A 20,544-nucleotide genomic window follows, 5' to 3' on the forward strand; every position below is an offset into this window, starting at 1 on the left:
CTGCGTTTGTTCCTTATCCTGGCCTCCCCAGGGCTGGTGCTGTGTTTGGTTTGGGTTTGTAGTTTGCAAAGGACACACTGGGATATGGGGCACAGTGGTGGGTTTAGACCACAGACCTGGAGCCCCCAACTTCTCCCCAGAACCCCACAGTCCACATCACCTGCCCAGGGATCCCGGGAACCCCTCTGACACTCGGCCTCCAGGACTGGCTGGGCCTGCACAGGACAAGAACAGAGAGCTGGTTTCTCACCAAGACCCAAGGCCTCCTCACTAGCTGTCCCCGAGCCCCTGACCTGGCACTAAGCACGCAGCCCAGGACCTGCTGGGGGAGCAGGAGGCTGCCCAGGGGGCCTCCACCTCCCTCTGGGGTGCTTGAGCCCCCCTGTCCCAGAGCAAGCCCCCTGCACTGCCCACCCAGCCCAGCTGGTTGCCTTGACCCATCAACCCTTTTGGATGCCCTTGGCGGATACAAATGGCTGAGACCCTCCCGGGACCAAGGGAAGAGGGAAGTAGGAGAGGGAAGTAGGAGAGAGAGAGATTGAGAGACGGGGAGGGAATCAGACAGAGAGAGACTGAGAGGGGGAGAGAATCAGACAGACAGCAACTCCTGTTGGGGCAGAGAAATGCTTTCCTTGGGAAAAGGGGTTTTGAAACCCCAATTCTCTTATCTCTTCCAGGGATTTCTGCTCCGTACACGGTCTGGGCAGTGTTGGAGGAGGACTTTTTCCCTACCTGTGGCACTGAGGGCCCTTGGGCTCTCCCACGCAACTGTGGAGGACCTGGGAGAACCTGCATCAGGGGCCCCGGGTCCCCATCCCATCCTGGCCCTCAGCTTCAAGCACCCAGCAGGGAGGGTCTGCCCCGGCTCCTTTCCCAGGTGCCCTCAGCAGCCCTGGACGACACCCCTGCGGTTCAGCTAGTGTTGTAAATGCACAGGCAGGACACACACACATGCACACGCACACACACGCACACCAGGAAGGACACACACAGACACCCACACGCACACACCAGGCAGGACACACATGCACACGCACACACACACTCACCCACATGCACATGCACACACCAAGCAAGACACACACACCCACATGTGCACAAAAGGCAGGACACACACACGTGTGCACACATCCACACATACACACTAGGCAGGACACCTACACACGCACGCCAGGCAGGACACGCACACACATGCACACTCACCCATGCACACACACCAGGCATGGAATGCACACACGTGCACACGCACCCCCCCCCCACACACACATGTGCACCAGGCTCCCTCCTGGTTTCCTGCTAGGGGAACAGCGACCACACCCCCAGCCTCCCCTGGGTCGCCCTCCTCATCTCATCTGCACAGCCGCTCCCACTCCCCAGATGAAGAAACCAAGGCTGCCGGCCACGGCTGTGCACCCCACCCGGGGCCAGGGCAGGCTCCCCAGGACTGGTGTCAGTGAGGGCCGAACAGATCCAGCTCCCAGCAGGGCACTCACTGGGCTGTGAACAGCTGTCCACTCTCCAGGCTGTGCCCAAGGATTCCAGCAAGGGAACCAGGGCCAGTGGAGTGTTGCCACCACCGGAAAACAGCCACCGACCTGGGTGGTGTGGTCCCCAGTAGCATGGTGGGAGGAACAAGGCAGTCCACAGAGAGCTGGACGCTTCCTTCCACAGCTCACCGGCCAGTCACCGTGGCCAGTCACTCTCTGGGTTCCCGAGTGGGAGTCCTTGGCCCTCGTACCCTGAGCCTGCAGGGCACCGTTGTGGGAGAGAATGTAGCCACCACGGAACCACCCCAGGGTCCTGGGTGCCGAAGTGTGTGGAGGGAGGGTGTTCAATGCTCTGCTACTTGTGGCCTGCGTGTCCCAAAGCCGTGCATGGGATGTTGTGATGAGAAAAAGGCAGGACAGAAGCAACCCCCGAATACTATAAATTCCACTTTAACTAGGATAAAATAGGAAATCCAAGTTGATGTGACGACCCCCAGACTTTCCAGGACAAGGCACCCAGTGTTGAAAGCGAGCAGCAGATTCCCACGGCTGCCTCTCTGGCCCCGTCAAACGTGAGGTCTTTGTTTCCCTCTCAGAAGAGAGATCACGGGTCTGTCATCACAGGGCATGGGTACAGAACCAGACCCAGATCTAGCCTTTGATTTCCACACACTCAGAAGGACGGTCTCTCTCCAGTGAGGGGCGGAGTTGATCCCTCCAGAGTGCGGCTGACGGGGGAGTCAGGAGATTTTCATGCGGACGCCCTCTGAAGTGGATGGAAGCGTGCTGGCCCTTTTCTCAGGAATTGGCCACTAAGGAAAAAGCTGGAGGACGTGTTCCCAGATGCCAGGAGGCTGACCAGAGGCAGGAGCCCCTCCTCCATGGCCACAGCACCCAGCCTTCTGCTCCAGGAAGCCAGGCCCCTTGATGGGCAGCCAAGTGCCTGCAGCCTCCCCGAACTCAAAGCTTGTGGCCTGCCCACCTCCCACTGTCCCCCCGCACCATGGGGACGCTCTGCCTTTATGGGGTGGGCCTCAGGCCTTCACACTCACCCTAGGCAAACCGGCCTCTCGCTCAGAGATTCAAGCTGGGCCTTTCCACCGCACAGGGGACGTGGCCCAGGACAGTCCCTCTCGACCCTCGTCCTACTGTCCTGGGCACTGGGGAGTGCAGTGGCCCTGAGCATCTGTATCGGTTTACAGGCAGAATGGATCTGCTTAGCAGCCAGTCTTCCAAAACGAAACCAGAAACCAGGTCGAATCATCTGAGCTCGATAAAGATTCCTCAAGTGCCCAGGGAAGCTGGGCTGTGGCTCGCTGGTAACTAGTTTGCTTTCTCTCCAGACGCACAGATCGTGCAAGCAATAAAATGAAATACGCTGGCTGCACCCACAAAGTGAAGGGGTGGGGGATCTATCTCACAAGGGCATCGTCTGGGTAAGATGATATCCGATGTAGCAAACAAGAAAAGCAAAGTTCAAGAAACCAACATATATCAGCTTTTGGCAAAGCCTGTACACCGCCGTTATGCATTTTAAATAACTCGCTGCCAAATCGTAGCAGGCTCTCCGTGCCAGAAACCATGAGAGGTCAAGCGAGGATCGCAGAAGAGCGCAAAGATTTGCCTTTAAAACGCACAGTGCTGAAATCTATTTTGAGTTTTGCAAAACAAGAGACCGTCTGGGCCTCTCTCTCTCTCTCTTTTTCCTTGGCCTTTCCCTTTTCATTTTAAAACTAACATCTATGTCTTGTCCCCACTGCCAGCCTCCAGTTCGGGTCCCAGGCTGGGCTGAGCCAGAGTGTGAGGACAGGACCCCAGCAACTGTCTCCAGGGCCAGTGGTGGTCCTGCCCTGCTCCCAGAATCGAGGGGCCTCCCAGCTGAGTCCAGAGTAAGCTCCCCATCCCCTAAAGTTTGCTGGAACAGACAGCGAGCCCGGGCCTGACACCAGAGCAACCACGCCCTACCTACACCGCGTGTGCGCCAAATCAGAAGCCCTTCCGGAACCTTCCTGTCTCTGCCTTTTCGAGGTGCTGTGACCATCACTGGCGACGGGCACCTCATTGTCCCAGGCCCAGTGGGGAGCCCACTTCCAGGACTGGTTCCTGTCACCTCCTCCCTCACTCCAGAAGCACCAGCCCTACAGGGCAGGGTCCCTGACAGAGCCCCAGGCTAGAGGCTCCTGGTTCAGTCCCCAGCCCTCTGCCCACCACAGAGCTCAAGGACGGTAGGGCACGACTTGGGATTGGGTACATGCTCCTGGGTTTTCAAAGCTTATCTGGGGATTCCAGGAACCACAGCAGGGTCTGGGTCCACCTGATCTGACCTGACTGCCCCTCGTTGAAGGCTGTCGGGACCCCGGGTGCTGCCTGCAGGTAGCCAGCCCTGTCCCTTCCTGTGCAGCTGCAGCCAGCTCCTCCGGCCTTGCCCTGTCCACCTGAGCAGTGGACTGAGTCCCCGGGGGCATGGGAGAGACCTGAGGAGGAGGATGCCATTGGCACCTGTGGCCAGGGCTGGCCTGGAGCCAGACTGGCCGACACTGTTCCCAGGCACAGCCAGGCTGGCCGCGTGCGGCGGCAGTAAGGGGTGCGGGGACCGGCTGTGCCTCTGCAAGCCCAGAGGAGCTGGGCCGGGAAGAGCGGCCAGCAGCGCCCGGGCCCACAATGGCCCCTTTCTCCCCGCGTTTATTGAGACAGTTCGGTTTGGAATATTTAAACAGTTGTATATTCACAGATTGCAAGAGGGAGAGGATTACCTAAGGACGAACCCAGCCCGATCAATGCATAATCAGATAACTGCCCGGGCTCTCTACAAGGTTTTACGGGAAGATCCGCCACTCAAACGCTAATTCCTCTTGCTAATTAAGCAGCCTGTTAATTGCTCTCGGGCCTCTAATGCCCCTGTCATTATGCCTGTAACAGCCCCGTGACAGCAATGGGCCTGGAGCTGGGGCCCACAAAGGAGCTGGTCCTTAATGAATCGGGCCAGTGCAGGGACCTGCACCCTCCGCTGCGCCTCGCCTGTGCCGCGCTCCGCTCCGAGGGGCCAGGCGTAGCGGGGTCAGTGCCCCCCGAGCGGACCAAACTCGTTACAAATGGCCCAACCTGCCGTGACCGACGGCAAACACGGCTGAGCTCCTGGGAGAGCCACAAGGATGTTTTCCTTTCTTTCCTTAAAAAATTAAAAGCAGAGTCCGGTCCAGGGACCTGCATAGCCGCTCCCTTAACTCATTGCTCCTCTAGTTCCCCCCAGAGGCCTGTGCTTCAGAGCGTGTGTCCCACTGAGCCGGCGACTCTGCCCTTCCGAACAGCCAGGCAGCTGCCGAGTGGGGGGCCTCGGTTTCCCCATGTGCCCTGGTGATGACAGTGGCTACTCTGGAGGGTCAGAGGAGACCTGGGCTGAACAGAGGCCCACATCCAGAAAGGACAAGAGGACTGTCCTCTTTGCCCATCCAATCGGCAGGCACTGGGCTGGCCTCCTCTGGTCAGCTCTGAGGCCTCTTCAGCCCAGAGCCCAGGGTCTGGGCTGTTCGCTGAGAAGCCAGCCTCAGCCAGAGAGACTCACGGATGCGGGAAGCGTGCTGGCTGAGGACGCCCAGCATTCTCAAAGAGGTGCAGCTGCGGGGTGCACACATTGTCAGCCTTTGGCTGGTGACTGTGCCTTCGAGAGGCAGAGAAATGTCAGAGCTTTAGGCAAAGAGAAACTCGCCAAAACTGTGGTTGGTTTGGGTCAGCTGGGCAGGTTTTTCCAGAGACATGCAAAGAGCCCAGAGGCCCCCGGGGGCTACTGCGGAGCTGACAGGAACCTGGGCATTGCGGGAGCTGGCACCCAGGACCACGCGGGGGCCACACTGCAGCTGCTCGCTTCCGGTACGCCAGAGACCTGGAGCCCCTTCTCCAGCCTCCTTCCCACAGGGCTGCCCAGGCGGGAGCAGGGAGGAGGCTGTGGATCGAGGTCTGGGCCCTGGAGCTGGCCCGTTCCCACCCTGAACCCTCACGTTAGCCACCAAGGGCACAGAGGTCTCCCCACCCTGCTAAGGCCCACCTTAGGTGGAGGGGGGCTTCGAGGGGCTGTCACCAGGCTGAGTAGGGACGCAAGCTCAGATACTTCTGACTCCCAGCCCTCATTCTTCCTTCCCCTCCAGGCCTGGGATGTGGCAGGTGGCTCTTTCCCCAATGGAAGGGTCAGGGTTGGCCAAAGGGCCAAGCTGATCCCAGCGTTGGTGCTATAGTGGTGAGCCTAGCTGCCTTCCAAAGGGCCAAGCTGATCCCAGCGTTGGTGCTATAGTGGTGAGCCTAGCTGCCTTCCAAAGGGCCAAGCTGATCCCAGCGTTGGTGCTATAGTGGTGAGCCTAGCTGCCTTCCAAAGGGCCAAGCTGATCCCAGCGTTGGTGCTATAGTGGTGAGCCTAGCTGCCTTCCAAAGGGCCAAGCTGATCCCAGCGTTGGTGCTATAGTGGTGAGCCTAGCTGCCTTCCAAAGGGCCAAGCTGATCCTAGCGTTGGTGCTATAGTGGTGAGCCTAGCTGCCTTCCAAAGGGCCAAGCTGGGGCTGTCACCTCTGTCCTGTCCACGGTCAGTTACTGGACAGCGGGTCACGTTTAGAGGTCACGAGAGCAGAGGGTCCTGGGTGAAAGACGTAGATCAGCCCAGCCAGGCCAAGAACCACTCAGCGAAGCCAGTCGGAGCTCAGAAGAGCCCTTTGCAAAACAGGAGACCGTCTGGGCCTCTCTCTCCCTCTTTTCCTTAGACTTTCCCTTTTCATTTTAAAACTAACATCTAAGTCTTGTCCCCACTGCCGGCCTCCAGCTCGGGGCCCAGGCTGGGCTGAGCCAGGGTGTGAGGACAGGACCCCCAGGACTCCAGGAGCCACTGTGGCCGGCTCCACGGCCCTCTCCACCTCCGCCAGCCCTTCCCTAAGTGCCCAGGTCCCAGCAGTTCTTGACGGTTCTCACGGGTGGTGGCACATCTAACACGGGGTCCCAAAGGCAGCCTCGGAGACAGAAGTCATTCCGCACAGAGCCTGGGAGAGGGGCTGACCCAGACACCCCCCCAGCCCAGGTGCTCAGAGACAGGGCCTCTTTCAACCTTGACAAGGACACAAGTCTGTCTTGTTCCCAGTTGAGGAGAGGCCAACTGCCTTGCCCCAGACCCCACAGCTCATACACTTAATGTCTCGCCACAGGGGCAAAGCCCTGGGGCACCCCGTGAGCACCCTGCTTCTCAGGCCACCGAGAGGCAAATTAGAACAAGATGTTGCTGCCCTCATAGCCACATCTCCTGAGTCCAGCCTCGCCCCAGCTTGGCCTTCGGCATGCCAAGGAAGGGGGCAGGGGATGGGCTGCACCCCTCCCAGTCCCAGCAGCGCCTGCCGCACTGGAGAAGACTCTGGGCCCCTCGCTGGGAGTGGGATCTGGCCACCTGTGCTGAAAGGGCAAACCAGGTGGGGCAGGTGTTTGCGTCACCGAATGGCCGCCCCCTCCTCCGGGAAGGCCACAGGCTCCATGCAGCTGCGGGCAGACACCCTCCACCCGTGCCTGGGCATTGATCTCAGCCGCCCACAACTCCCTCTGCACGGGTGCCACACTTGGGGGTTGATACATTTGTCAGATGCCTGGAGATACATTGCTTTGGACCCCTCAGCCCAGGACGGTCACCCGTTAGGGTCCTGTCGGTTTTCCTGAGGGCCTCTCTGCCGTGGAGACAGACACGTTCCTGGGAACCTGCTACCAAAGCATCCTGCAGCCCCTGTCCCCTGTGCAAGGGTTCAGCTTGGCCATGACGGCAGAGGAGGGGTGCGCTGAAGGCTTAGGCCTACTGTCCCGTATGTGAGGTGCAGGCACACAGCCGGCACCACAACCACGCATCCAGCCCTCAGGCTCTTCACTTTACACCAGAGAACGCTGACTTCTCATCCAGCACCCGGTGAAATCAAGGAGGTTTCTTCCCACCCACCTCGGCCCTTTGCACACCACTGCCCTGAGCACCAAGACCCCCTGAGCCGCCCCCCAGGCCTCGGGCTCCTGCGCAGGCGCTCCGCCTCTCGCCCTTCCCGCACTCCAGTCCTGGTTTGAATTTGCAAAGCTGGGGCTGGTTCTCATTCCCAGCCGCTGCCTCCCTAGAGCCCTACAGGAAGATTCAACCTGTTCAAAGTAGAAATAAAATAAAATAAAATACAACAGCATCTCCCACCCCTTATTAAATTAAGCATTCTGGCCAGTTAGTGAAAGCCTAAATTTGATTTCCTTTCCTGGGCTGTTTTTATTGTGGGGGCGGTGGGGGTTGTCTGGAAGGAGGGCAGGGCTGTGGTATTTGCTGAGTCGAGACGGTTCATTTTTTTCACTCGTATAATGATCCTTTCTTCCCCTTGCAGGCACTCGAGTTTTGTTTGTTCTGCTTAAACCCTAAACTCCTCCACGTGGCCACTCGGAGCCACCAGGTGGGCCCCAGGGGAGGCCGACCACCTTCAAGGGGTCCGTTTGCTTCTAGGGTCGGAGTTTTGAAGAGACATTGCTTCCGGTTTGTGACGGACTCAAAGCCTTTGATGGCATCTGCAGAGACCCGCTCATTCCGGGATCCGCCATTCCAGGGGCTGCTAACCCCCGGGAGCCGTGTTTGGACGTTTGAGGGACATGACAGAGCAGCCACCGGACAGAGGAGGGGATCTGCAGAGAGCGTCAAGGGCCCAGCATCTCAGGGGTTGATTGGAAATTGTTAGAAGGGGCACTTGGTTCTTCCCAGCACTGCATGGGAGGCCGGGAAGGGTGTGCAGGCGAAGCTTCCAGCAGGAAGTCCTGTGCCGCACGGCCCGGCTGCCTGTGTCCGGGCCATGGCTGGACGGACACGTCCGCCTGACCTCCACAGACACCGTGCGCAGGAAAGGGGCTCGCGGTGAGGCCGGCTGCCCTAATCAGATCCATACTCCGCCGGGTGCGCATTTCATAGAAAAGATCTGGCGATACCAACCGCCCGCGCCTGCCACTCTGGCCCAACTGAAAGGCCTTTGTTCGGGGAGATTAGAGTGGGATTTGCTTTCATTTTTCAAGATGTTTCACTCACTACATCACCCAGGGTACTGACGGGGCTGCAGCCCTTCTTCCTCCACTTCCCGCCCGGGGCCACACATTCCGGGGTCTCCAGCCGCCTGGGGAGGGGGTGCTGGCTGGAGGGAGGCCCAGCCGAGGAGGGCCAGCAGCCGGCAGCGAGGTGGAGGGCCACTGTCCCCCAAGGCTGCCGGTGGCACTTGGCCCTGCCCCGGATCCCCTAATCAGCTGGCTCCCTGTCCTTCCCTTCCTCAGCACAGCCTCACATCTGTTTCTCGGCATTCGGAAGCCCATTCATTTTTCACCGCCGCCCTTTGCCCTGCACTTCCAGGCCGGGCCCAGGCCGGGAGACACTTTCGGCCTTGCAGGAGGCAAGCGACGTGCGGAGTCTCCACAGAAACAGTTTGCTCCAGCTGGGGGCCTCTGAGCTACCTGGGGCTTGTTCTCACTGTGTTTTGTTTTAATCAGGAGCTGATCTTTTCTGAGCCGGGTCCTGAAAACAGCTCCAGGTTGCTCTCCTCCAGGACAGGCTTTTAAAAGAAAAGCTGTTTTTAAAAACAAATAATGTAATTCTCCTGCTTGTGTCCTGTCCCCAAACCAGTGCCATTTTCAGGGGCAGATGCTAGGACCGGAGGCTCCGCAGCCCCAGGCCCTGCTGGGAGGGTAGGCTCCTGGGGCAGGCTCCGTCCTGCCCAGGCCCGCGGATCTCACGCAGCTCAGGGGCCAGGCCTGTTCCTGTGGCCTGCGGGCTCCGTGACAGGCAAGCTGTCCTCTGGCCCCAGCCTCCGCTGCCTCCAAGCCGGGCACTAACTAAGGCATTTTCCTGCACAGAAAGAAAGGAGAAACCGCACGCTTACCTTGTCCCAACACAAGATTCTAACACACTCACAAGTCAATCATATCCCGTTTCCAATCCAAAGCCAAACATCTGAATGTCCCTCAAACGTTCAAACACAGCTCCCGGGGGTGAGGAACCCCCAGAATGGCAGATCCCGGAAGGAGCAAGTCTCTGCAAATCCCTGCAGAAGCGGGAAGTGGCTTCTAGTGGTTCTTTCTGGGGCCAGCAGCCTCCTTGCACTCTTGGCCGGGGCTCAGCCCTGCCATCCGGCTCCCCAGACTCCGCCTGGCTGGGGTCACTCCCACGAGGCCCACCGCTTCCAGACCCTCTCCTCACCAACTATCCACCCCGCCTTTCACCGCGAACAGCGTGTGAAGCTCCAGCGCTGAGACTCAAGGGCAGGCGTCCTCCCGCTCCCCAGAGCTGCCGGGGACGGGGCCAGGGACAGAGGGGTGGGGGTCTCCCGGGTTCCTTTCTGGCTGCCTGGGTTTCTCTTTCTCCAGCTTTGAGGGGATGGTGGCAGACACTTTGGGGTCACTGAAAAGAAATGACCAGGTGCACATTTGAAGTGGTCTTTTTGTGTATGACGACCCCCCAGTTCAGGAGCAAAGCCCCTCCTCTCCTCCCAGCCACTCTGCGACTCCTGTTTGTCACCGGGCCTTGGGCCAAGCCCCAAAGCTCCCTTCTGTGGTGACGACCTTAGCCAGGCTGAAGCGCACCAGACACGTCCCTGGAATCTTCCAGTGCCCCGGGAGGGGAGGCTGCCAGACAGGGGGGCAGGGAGGACACACGATCTTTGTGGAACGATGTGATACGGGCCAGCGTGGAGACATCCCACAGATTTAATCCATCGCCTTAATTACTTGGATTTCAAGCTGTGAACTGATAACTCTGCCGGCAGCGAGGGCTGGCCCCGCCACCCCCACGGAAGCTCAGGGGCCACCTGTGGGATAAGGGCTAGTGGCGGGCAGACTGACCACTTCCACCTGCTCCTGAGCAAGGAGGCACCAGCGCCCCAGCCTCTCACTGGGTTTCTTCAGCCCTGGGGAAGGGACCTGCAGCCTCAGCCGCCAGGCAGGGCTCCCAAGCTAGGGCAGGCAGGCAGGGCTGCAGCCTGGGTGCCCCTTCCTCTCTCCCCCTCCAAGAAACAGCCTCCAGGCAGGGAAGGGGCTGTGGGGCCGCAGGGATCCCAGGGGCTGCCCCTCTGCCGGCTTCCCTCTCCCCCGCGCACTGCAGATGGGCCGTGTCAGCTGCTGAGCAAGGGACAATCCGGCGTGACAGGGGCAGGCCTTTCTCAGCGTCTGCAGCAATTCCAAACACTTAACTCCACAGCTTACGTGAAGAAAAAGGATCGGTCATAAAAATCTCTTTGTACAAAACATGGCACCCCCAGCCACTCTCCCACGTTCCCGAGCCTTGGCCCTCGGTTTCCTATCTGCCTCATCGGGCCATGGCCAGGCTTCTAGAACCCTCTCCCCAGCCAGGTCACAATCAGCAGCCTGATTCAGAGAGAAAATACACAGCACCACCCCCTGCCCTGGATGCCAGGCACAGGACAGCACCCGAGTCCCCATCCTGGGGGGCAAGGGTTTGAAGTGACCCAAGGCCACACTAGAAAACTCAGCCCCCCTGTCCCCTGACCTGGCCCAGGCGACCGTGGAGGCCAGGGCTGGATGGGGAGCCCTCCTCCCCACATCCTCTCAAGGAAATGACTTTCCACACCAGTGTCTGGAGAAAGGTAATTAACCAGACCCCAGAGGGCCAAGCCTGCAGTGGGTCACCCGCCTGGCCGCACAAAGAATGTCCACGGCACCAGCCGAGGCACCGGCCCTCCACCAGCGCCTGGAAAGGAAGCCCCACTGTGGCCGCCGGAGCGGGCTGCTCCTGAAAGCAAATGGCCAGGCTCTGCCAGGCAGGGGCCGTCCAGCCCTGGGTCGATAGCTGTGCAGCTGGAAGTCACTAGGCCAGCCAGTCCCGCCAAAAAGGCCCTTGGCCTGAAGGAGGGCACAGGGTACAGAGACGGCCATACCGTCTCCCACCTCCCAGGCCACCCTCAGCTCTGCAGGGAGGCCCCTCCTTGCCTGCTTTGGGGTCAAGCAACCCTGTGGGCCAGGCTCCCAATCCTCAGCCAGGGTCTCTTCCTGCCAAAGTGACTTAGAAGGTCGGGCAAGGGGCTCTCCCAGGCCTTTCTTTGACGGGAGTCTTCAGTCCCACTTGGGCACAGAGGTGCCTCGGGCCCTGTGTCCATACACCTGCAAGTGCACACACGCATGCACGTGCACACACGCTTACACACAAACGTGTACACGCATGCCCTAGCACGCCAGCAGCTGGGGTCTCCCTGGACTCCCTCCCTCCATGTGGCCCCCCCAGGCTGAGATCAAGTCCGCTCTGGGGGTCCCTGACAGCCCCTGACTGCCAGTCTGGAGACAGGTCACATGCCACAGAGCACCTGAGCACGTGGTGAAAGCCACACAGACGCCCTGGTTCTTTCCCGGCTTTGCCTCCCCCTCTCCTGGTGGTGCTTTGATCGTCTCCATGGAGACCTGGGCAATGAGCTGGGGGCTGATGCCATCATGCTGGGGAGGGCCCCAGTCACACCACCCCAAATCCAACCACTTCTAGTTCCCAAAGCTGCCCCCTTGCCAGCTCAGGCCCTGGGTAGGGGGTGTCCAGGCACACCCAGGAGCCCCTCCCTTTGGCTATCATGCTTCCCAGGGGCCAGCTGGGGCTGCAGGAGTGTGAATTGCCATCCAGGCCACCAGGGCTCCATGCTGTTTCCTTCTAGATGGCTCCATTTTCTGCACTCTGAGCAGGTCTGGCTCAGCCTTCTGGGGATATGTGTTTTCACAGGGATGGTGAAAAGGCTCTGACAGTGTGTGTGTGCGTGTGTGTGCGTGTGTACATGCTTGCGTGCACACACAATCTTTCCAAACACACACACACAGCATGAGCATGCACGCACACACACACACAGAACTTTCATGGATTTCCGGTACCAGGAGCCTCTTGGAGCCGGTGAATCTGTGGCACCACCTGGAGCCTTTGTCCTGCATTCTAAGGGGAAACATGAATGTGCGGAGGCCTCCCTAAGACCAGCGAGCCTTGGGGTCTGTGGTCCCATGGAGAGCCAGCACCTGATCGCCGGAGCACAAGGACAAGGCGGGTCTGGGCCTGTGGCTCAGGCCAGCGGTCAGTAGGAAGCCAGACGGGACCTGGGCCTGGACTAGGCTGGGGTGCCAGGCCCCCTCCACAGGTAGGGCCTGGCCCTGCTCCTCACCCTAGAGATGGAACCTGGGGAGCCAGAGTCCTTTTCTGCTCTGGACAACTCGGCAAATCAAGTGGAAGGAAGCCGGGAGTGGGGGCATCACAGGCAAGGCCTGCATGGTAGCCAGAGGTGAGGTGGCATAGCGAGGCCCCCAGGCTCCAGACCTCTCTCCAGACACGCACCTCACAGGCTCTCTGGGCCAGGAAGGGTGTTCCTTCCCTCCGTGTCCTCACCCGCCAGCTCCCAGCCACCTCTGCGGAAACCCTCTGAACCCCTGGTTTCAATTGGCCCCGTTCCCGCACGGTCTAATCCAATTTCCGACTCCTGAGGAAGGCCAGGGCCATGACCACCGGGATGGTCATGCACTCCCGGTCCAGCAGTCCCTGGGACCAGCACTCCCGGTCCCCACTTGCCATATTTGTATTTAAATGCCTGTAAGCCTGGGTCAGCCTGGGGCCACTCTCATAGAGGCTGGTGTGAGACAAGAAACCGGGGATGAATGATCCCCGGCTGATGGGAGTTGAAACAGCCGGAGCAGAAGAGCACATAGGAGGGGTCTCCTCCCACCGAGGAAGCAGCCCCCAAAAGAAGCCCCTCACTCTAGCCCTTCCCGTGGGTCCTGGGGGCAGCTGTGCCCACCTGTCACCTCACTTTCAGGGCCAGAATTCAAACTCACTTTCTATACTTCCAGGATGGGTGTGGACCCGAAGTCCTGATCCACTCCAGGTGTGAGTGCTGTGGAGGGAGGGAGGTCAGGCTCGGACGGTGACCAGGCTGTGCTGCAGTGGGTGCCCAGTCACGGGGGTGTGTGGAGGGCCTGACTGGGGGCAGGTGGGGGCACACGGAGCTCCAAGCCCTCCACCAAGGCACCAGCGGTGCAGACCCATGGAGCAGCTAGGCCTGCTGTGGTGAGGGCGTCAGGGCTGCAACAGCAAGGGTGTGGCGAGAAGTGGCCTCTGACCTCTGAGGTCAGCCTGACCATCGTCTGGCCAGAGCTCGGGCGTAGACCCGCAGTGACAGGCCACACCGTGTCCACCATCAGAGCCGGAGCTGTGGGCCCCTTGGGCAGCCTCTGTCCCGGGCAGGGAGAGAGGAAGGACTGAGCAGACCCGGCACTGCCCCAGCCAGGGAAAGACAAGCAACCGCGCGTCCCCGAGTGACAGAGCCCAGACCAGGACCTGTAGCTTGGGAACGGGGTCTGGGCATTCAGGCTGGGCTGCCATCTTGAGGGCAAAATTCCCACAGGAAGGGACAGAGAGGTGGGCGCCAGGTCTCCTTCAGGCCACCCGTGAACCTGCGTCGCCCCCGTTGTTGGCCCTGGCTCTGGGTTCTCACACGGTGGGCATTAAGCTCGCACCGAGGAGTGAGGACGCTGGCACAGGGTAGCCAGGGAGCTCTGCCTGCTCTCCCCCGATGAGACGGACACGCTGCAGAGATACGGGTGCCATGGGGTCTGGAACCATCCCTCCCTGTCACCTGCTCTCCCTGGTAAGGAACAATTCAACGGCCACCAGTGCTGCCCCTGAGATGACCACCCGCGCCAGGCCTGGCCTTGGCCTCCCTGAACCCCAAGGACTCAACCTGACACCTGCCATGTGAGGGGCTCCAGCCACATCTGTCTGCATTTAGCACCTGCCATGGAGCCCCGGCCCCTGGGGAGCTGCAGACGCCAGGAGGGGCTGCCTCGGAGTCCTCCGGGGAGACTGGAGCATGGACAGCCTAGATAGCAGCCCCCAGGTGCTGGGCACAGGGTGGGAGGCTGCAGTGCTGGCCTTCTGACACCCGAGACTTCGCAGCATGGGCCTCTGGGGTGGCCAGAGAAGAGAAGAGGTGGGCAGAGCCAGGCAGAGCAAAAACAGCTTTTGGGAAGACAGCACCTGGCACTGGGCACCAGCAGCCCGAGGGCACCCTGAGGATGCCAACCTGTAGCCATAGGAGATGCAGTGGACAGGACTGCAGGCCAGGGGCTGGACACCCAGGCCAGTGGCACCCTCAGTCAGCCTGGCCTTTGCCCCCATCACTCAGGGGATGCCAAGACCCTCGGTGGCCCCCACCCCCTCTCGGCTTCACTCAGGCTTACAGCGGAGGCCGGCGCCGGGGGCAGTGTGCACAGACTATCGCGGGATCTCGCCTTTGTCCACATAAACGCCACTTGCTAGGCCTGGCGCTCCCCTGCCTGATGGAATATTGATCCTCAGAGTGCAAAGTCCGCGTGCCATTAGTCCAATCTCTCTCAAGCTGACACAATCCCATCATTTGTCATCTTCCCGTCCCGCTGGGTTTGCTCAGGAGCTGGCGTATTTGCTCTCACTGCCACTTTCCAGGCCCCCTGCACTCCCTTTCTGACGGGCGCTGATGGGGCCACCACATTCTCACAGCCCCTCTGCCCCCACCGATGGGACAGCTGGGGCTGCCTGGGGCCTGAAGCCTTCACATGAGGGTCTCGTGAACTCCAACATGTGGGGGACCCAGGAGGGGTGGGGTCACAGGGTGATGGGTGCCATCCCACAGCGAGTGCCCCCCCCAACCACTCACCGTGGAATGTGATGATGTGGGATGAATGGGGCAGGGCACAGAAGGCTGCAGCACTCAGGCTCAGAGGCTGGCCAGGCCCACGCTGTGGCTGAAAACGGAATGTGTCACCCTGTGGGCCAGACTCCAGAGGCTACGCCCAGATGTCACCAGCCAGGAGTGGGGTGGGCCCAGGGCGGAGGTCAGAGAAGCAGGAGGCCTTGGCCAGGTGTGCAGGGAGGTGCCTCCCCTCACCCTGGGGGCTGAGTGTGAATCCTACATCCCAGCCAGGGCCTCTTCCTCCCCTCCCCCTGATATCAGGACTCTGGAGATCACCTGCAGGGCCAGCCTGGGATGATTTGGGCAGGGCTGGGAGTGGCGGCTGTTTAGTGAAGCGCAGGAGCTCCCCGTCAGGGGCCTGCAGGAGGGTGACTTGCCTCTGTGTGTGCATGCCCGGGTGCATGTGTGCATGTGTGTTTGTGTCTGTGCACGTGTGTGTGCTTGTACATATGCGTGTGCATGTGAGCATGTGTGTTCGTGTGTGTGCATGTTTGCACGTATGTGTTTGTGTGTGTGTGTTTGTGTGTCTGTGCACGTGTGTGTGCTTGCACATATGTGTGTGCGTGTGCATTGGTGTGCATGTGTGTGCATGTGTTTGCACGTACGTGTGTGCATGTGAGCGTGTGTGTGTGCACGTGTGTGCATGGGGGTTTGTGTGTCTGTGCACGTGTGTGTGCTTGCACATATGTGTGAGCGTGTGTGTTCGTGTGTATGCATGTGTATGCGTGTTTGCACGTGTGTTTGTGTGTGCACGTGTGTGCGTGTGTTTGTGTGTGCACGTGTGTGCGTGTGGGTTTGTGTCTGTGCACGTGTGTGCTTGCACATATGTGTGAGCATGTGTGTGCATGTGTGTGCGTGTGTTTGCATGTGCGTGTGCGCATGTGTGTGCGTGTGTGCAGGGGTACATGCTGCTGTCTTAATGCAACATTGTGCCGTCACAAATGAACATCTAAATGCAAATCTGCGCTTCAAAACTTGGCAACTTTGTCTCTGAAACTCCTCCGCACATGACTAGTGGGTTTAAAAACAAAACCAAAGAAAACAGAGGAACCACTCCAGTGTTTGTCCTTCACATCCCGAGTGGGAGAGAAAAAGAAGAAAAAAATTCTTCCTCAAAACGAAACAGAAAATATTCTCAAGGAAAAGCATCTGCCTCCTTCGATTCCAGAGCTTCTGAGCCGAGAGCCGGCCTGAGGGAGGCAGATGCAGGGGCACCTTCGAGGGAGTCTTCGAGGGAGGATGCAGCCTCTGCCTCTGGCCCAGGGCCCCCGGCCAGGGGTTCTGCCCCCGGGGCACGTGGCCATGTCTGGGGACGCATTTGGTGGTCAGCTCTGAGGGGAGCCACCCGCGTCTGGTGGGCGGGGGACGGGAATGCTGCTCCGCACCCTGCAGCCCCCGGGACGACCAGCAGGACAAGGGATTATTCGGAGCAAAGTGTCAGTGACGCCGAGGTCAGCCGTGGACACAGGCCCCTCCCTGCCAGCTCAGGCCTTGGCCTTGGTCATGACGGGTCTGTCTCGTCCCCTCCCCTCCCTCCCTCCCCGCCTCCTCTGAGCCTTCCTCTCCAGGCACCTTTGCTAAGCACCTAATATGTGCTGGTCCTGGGCATCCCCACGCCCTCCCCTGCCCAACTGACTGAGTCACACTCGGGCTGGAACCTGGGGTGAAGGAGCCACTGTGTTCCGGGGTCGCAATCCCCTAGCCGTCCCGTCTCCTCCGGGCCCCTGTCTTGCCTCCCCTCCCACTCCCTTGTACCCAGTGCTGCCTCCAGCGGCCCACAGCAAGGCCACCGCAGATGGGCTGACCAGAGCTTGGGGGAGAACGTTGCAGTGTGCACACACAGGTGTCCAGCCCCCTCTCTGGAGTCCCTGTGGCCCAGTAATATCTCAGACCCGCTGGAGCCACACAGGCCACAGCCCCCGCCACAAGAGGCCCCCCAGTATCACAGAGGCTGGCTGTTCCCTGAGTCTGGGGGCTATGGGTCCCCACAGCAGGCCCTGCACCAGTCCGGGAAGACTTGCATGGCATAGGGAGCACACCCCAGTCCTTGTAACTGCCAGCTGAGCCCTTTGCACACGTGACCTCAGCGAGTCCCCACAGGCTCTGCCCCCAAGAAGGATGGCCTGGGACCTGTTCCACAGCAGGATGATGGGGCTGGAGCCCAGGCGTGCCCTCGGGGCTGCCCACCCTTTGCCTACCTGAGCGACTCCAATTAGGGGAGTATGGCCCTCAGACGAATTTGCCAGTGCAAGGGTGACTGTCCCCTTAGCTGGCAGAAACCCTTGCTGGGGAGCAGCTGCCTGGCTGCAGGGGGTGGTCCACGCACACGGGAAGGCCCTGTCTGCAGGAGGTGGCTGGGCCAGGGCACCAGCGATGGAGGACAGCCTCCGCAGACGCTCCCTCCACCAGCAGCGTGGGTTGGAGCTGCAGGTTGCTGGAGTCAGGGCAGCAAATATAAATTCCCAGGCGAAGGCCGCTGAGCGGGGCCCTATGGCGAAGCTGGCCCGGGAGCTCGCCCTGAGTGTTTGCGTGCAGACTGCCTCCTGCACCCCAGGCTGTGCAAGCGTGGGGCTCCTCTTACTTGAAAAAAAAAAAAACCAAAACGTTTACAGCACCCAGACAATGCTTATGACTAGAGAGAGGCGAAAAGAGAGGCTGAGAGGCCGGTCCCCGTGGCCCACGATGGACACCCAGCCCTGAATTTTCAACATTTTGTATGAGTGGGAATCTGGGGACAAAGCCGTGCTCCCTTCTGTTTCCTCTGCCTTTTGTTTTTCCTCTGCCTTTGGTCACCAGGAGTGAAACGCGGAGGCTCCTCCGAGGTCCGTTTAATCCTTTTAAGTGACGCCCTGAAACCAACTTTTCCTTCGCTAAGACCTTTCTGGTATTCCCTTCTGAATTCACCCCCCAAAATAAAGGGGGACAGATAACTTCTCAAGTTAGTGAGCATGGATGGGGCAGGAGTTTTATTAAAGTCTTTCCTGTTTACTTCCCACCTAGATAAGATCTTAATCACAGCGCCCCCAATTATCCGCACTGACATTTATCAAGGCCGGTCCTCCCTGGCCGCCACGCCAGCCCATCAGCCTTTCTTCCTGCCCTCCCTCTCAATGGAAGTTAATTTCGAGTACATGATTTATCTTGCTGGGGAGCAGCGCAGAGGCGGCCCACCTTTTCAAAGGGCGGGCTGGGGAGTGAATTATCGCGGCGCTGTCCAGTGATTGGGTTCCGCGGGGAAGGAGAATAGGCAGCCGTGTGTCGCCTGATGTGGCGCTGGGCCTTTTCAGCCGCGAAGAAAAAAAGATTAGGCCTCTGACAGCGGGGCTGACAGGCGAGCCCAGGGCAGCAGACAAAAGGCCGGTACCTGAAAGCCGGCCTGCGCCCCTGCCCCAGGGGGTGTGTGCCCCTGACCCGCGCCTCCTTTCCGTGCGCTGGGCTCCCCCCACCTTGCTCCGCGCCCTCCTCCCTCTTCCCCTTCCTCCTCCTTCTCTTCCTTATCCCACCTCTTTCCCTCCACTCTCCCCCTTCCCCCCCTTCTCTGGTCTTCCCTCTTCAAGGCCTCCTTGCCTGTCCTCCTCCCCCTCCTCCCCACGGGAGTCCGTGTGGCACTGGGTTCACACAGGTGCCTGGCCTGGCTTTCCACCCCTTGACAAGAATCCGACCTCCATGTGTGGACTTCCTCCCAGCACCGCCTTCAGAAGGGAGACACTTGTCCATCCTGCCTCCCCCACCACCCCGCGCAGGACCACACAGAGGCTGGTGCTACCCGCACCCCACTAAGGCGGTGGCTGAGGGCAAGCCCCTTTCCCTTCTCTCTGCATCTCCCAGGGGCCTTGGCACAGGCAGGCTGTGACGTGGGCACAGGGGCCGAGCAGTGGCCAGCAGGGCCCAGGGTCAGGTGTGGACAGGGGCCTAGGGGCCTGCCCTGGGAAACCCTCGGCCCCTGCATGTCAGCCAGTGTGGAGCCTCCCCCCTCCAGGTTCCCCATCTCGCACTCGGCAGGCTTGGGGCCCAGGGATTCCTCAATACATCTGTGCCACATCCTCACCAGCCCACCAAGCTAGGCTGGCACTAGCTCCCTCTGTCTTGCCCAGAGCCAGGCAACCTCTGGCCTCCTTTGATTCAGACCCATCCCCCAGCCCACCCCGGGGCCTCAGGCGGTAAGGACTCGGCAACTCTTCTCATCCCACGAGAGGCGCCTCATCCTGGCCCCAAGCATGTGCCCCTCACACGCGGCCTCCATCCCTCCCACGCTCCTGTTAAAGAGAGGCCGAGCCGGAACATTCTCTCCAGGACCACAGGAAGCCCACAACTTAGAGATGCCACATGAGGACAAGGGAAGTTCACACCAAGCTGATCTTGACATCCTAACAAAAATACATTCTCTCTTTAGAGGATGATTTGCATGAATATTTGAGAAAACACCCACATTAGGGCCAACTTTAATCACTAAAATATGTTCCCCAGGACATGGGGGAGCCACGGGCACTGTGTCCCTGCACCCAGGACATGGGAGAACCACAGACACTGTATCCCCACACCCAGGACATGGGGGAGCCACGGGCACTGTGTCCCCGCACCCAGGACATGGGAGAACCACAGACACTGTATCCCCACACCCAGGACATGGGGGAACCACGGACACTGTGTCCCCACACCCAGGACATGGGGGAACCACGGGCACTGTGTCCCCACACCCAGGACATGGGGGAACCACGGGCACTGTGTCCCCACACCCAGGACATGGGGGAACCACGGGCACTGTGTCCCCACACCCAGGACATGGGGGAACCACGGGCACTGTATCCCCACACCCAGGACATAGGGGAGCCACGGGCACTGTGTCCCTGCACCCAGGACATGGGAGAACCACGGACACTGTACCCCACACCCAGGACATGGGTGAACCACGGGCACTGTGTCCCCGCACCCAGGACATGGAGGAGCTGCTCTCTGTGTCTGTGGCTGGAAAGAGGTAATGCCCGCTGAGCCCATCTCTAACACAAATGAGCTTCCCTGAAAACCACAACGACCACTCATCCAATCTCTCCATGGGCCACTCAGGTGGTATGTGGGGGGAAATTTGGCTTTGAGACCCGCAGTAACTCCCATACTCGTTTGCTTTCATGTCCTTTGCTCAAGCACAGAGAAGGGATGGAAATTCCCCTGCCGCACTCGGCGGGATGGACTTGATGCTTTCCTGGAGGAGATGAAAAGCCCTAAGCGCTGCTCAATTAGTCCTCGGCGGAAGCCCCGGTCTAATGGTCTGCGATGCTTCACTAGGGCCTCCCAGGAGCGTTTAATATTAGACAGTTATTAAAAGGCAGTTGACTTCTGAGATC

At 59.9% G+C, this 20,544-nt stretch overlaps 1 protein-coding gene and 1 long non-coding RNA gene across 7 annotated transcripts in view; both read right to left on the bottom strand.

The window, feature by feature from the left end:
- LOC105496680 (PR/SET domain 16) overlaps positions 1-20,544 on the bottom strand; it is a 364,998-nt gene that overhangs the window by 304,097 nt on the left and 40,357 nt on the right. The gene's annotated exons all lie outside the window — the stretch shown is intronic.
- Positions 1,725-20,004, bottom strand: LOC139355712 (uncharacterized). The gene is made up of 3 exons (XR_011606579.1): positions 10,062-20,004; positions 9,700-9,900; positions 1,725-9,348 (listed from the first exon to the last, which is right to left on the bottom strand). It is a non-coding gene; the product is annotated as an uncharacterized lncRNA (long non-coding RNA).

This window comes from Macaca nemestrina, chromosome 1 (genome assembly GCF_043159975.1).
Source record: "Macaca nemestrina isolate mMacNem1 chromosome 1, mMacNem.hap1, whole genome shotgun sequence".
Classification (NCBI taxonomy): Eukaryota; Metazoa; Chordata; class Mammalia; order Primates; family Cercopithecidae; genus Macaca; species Macaca nemestrina.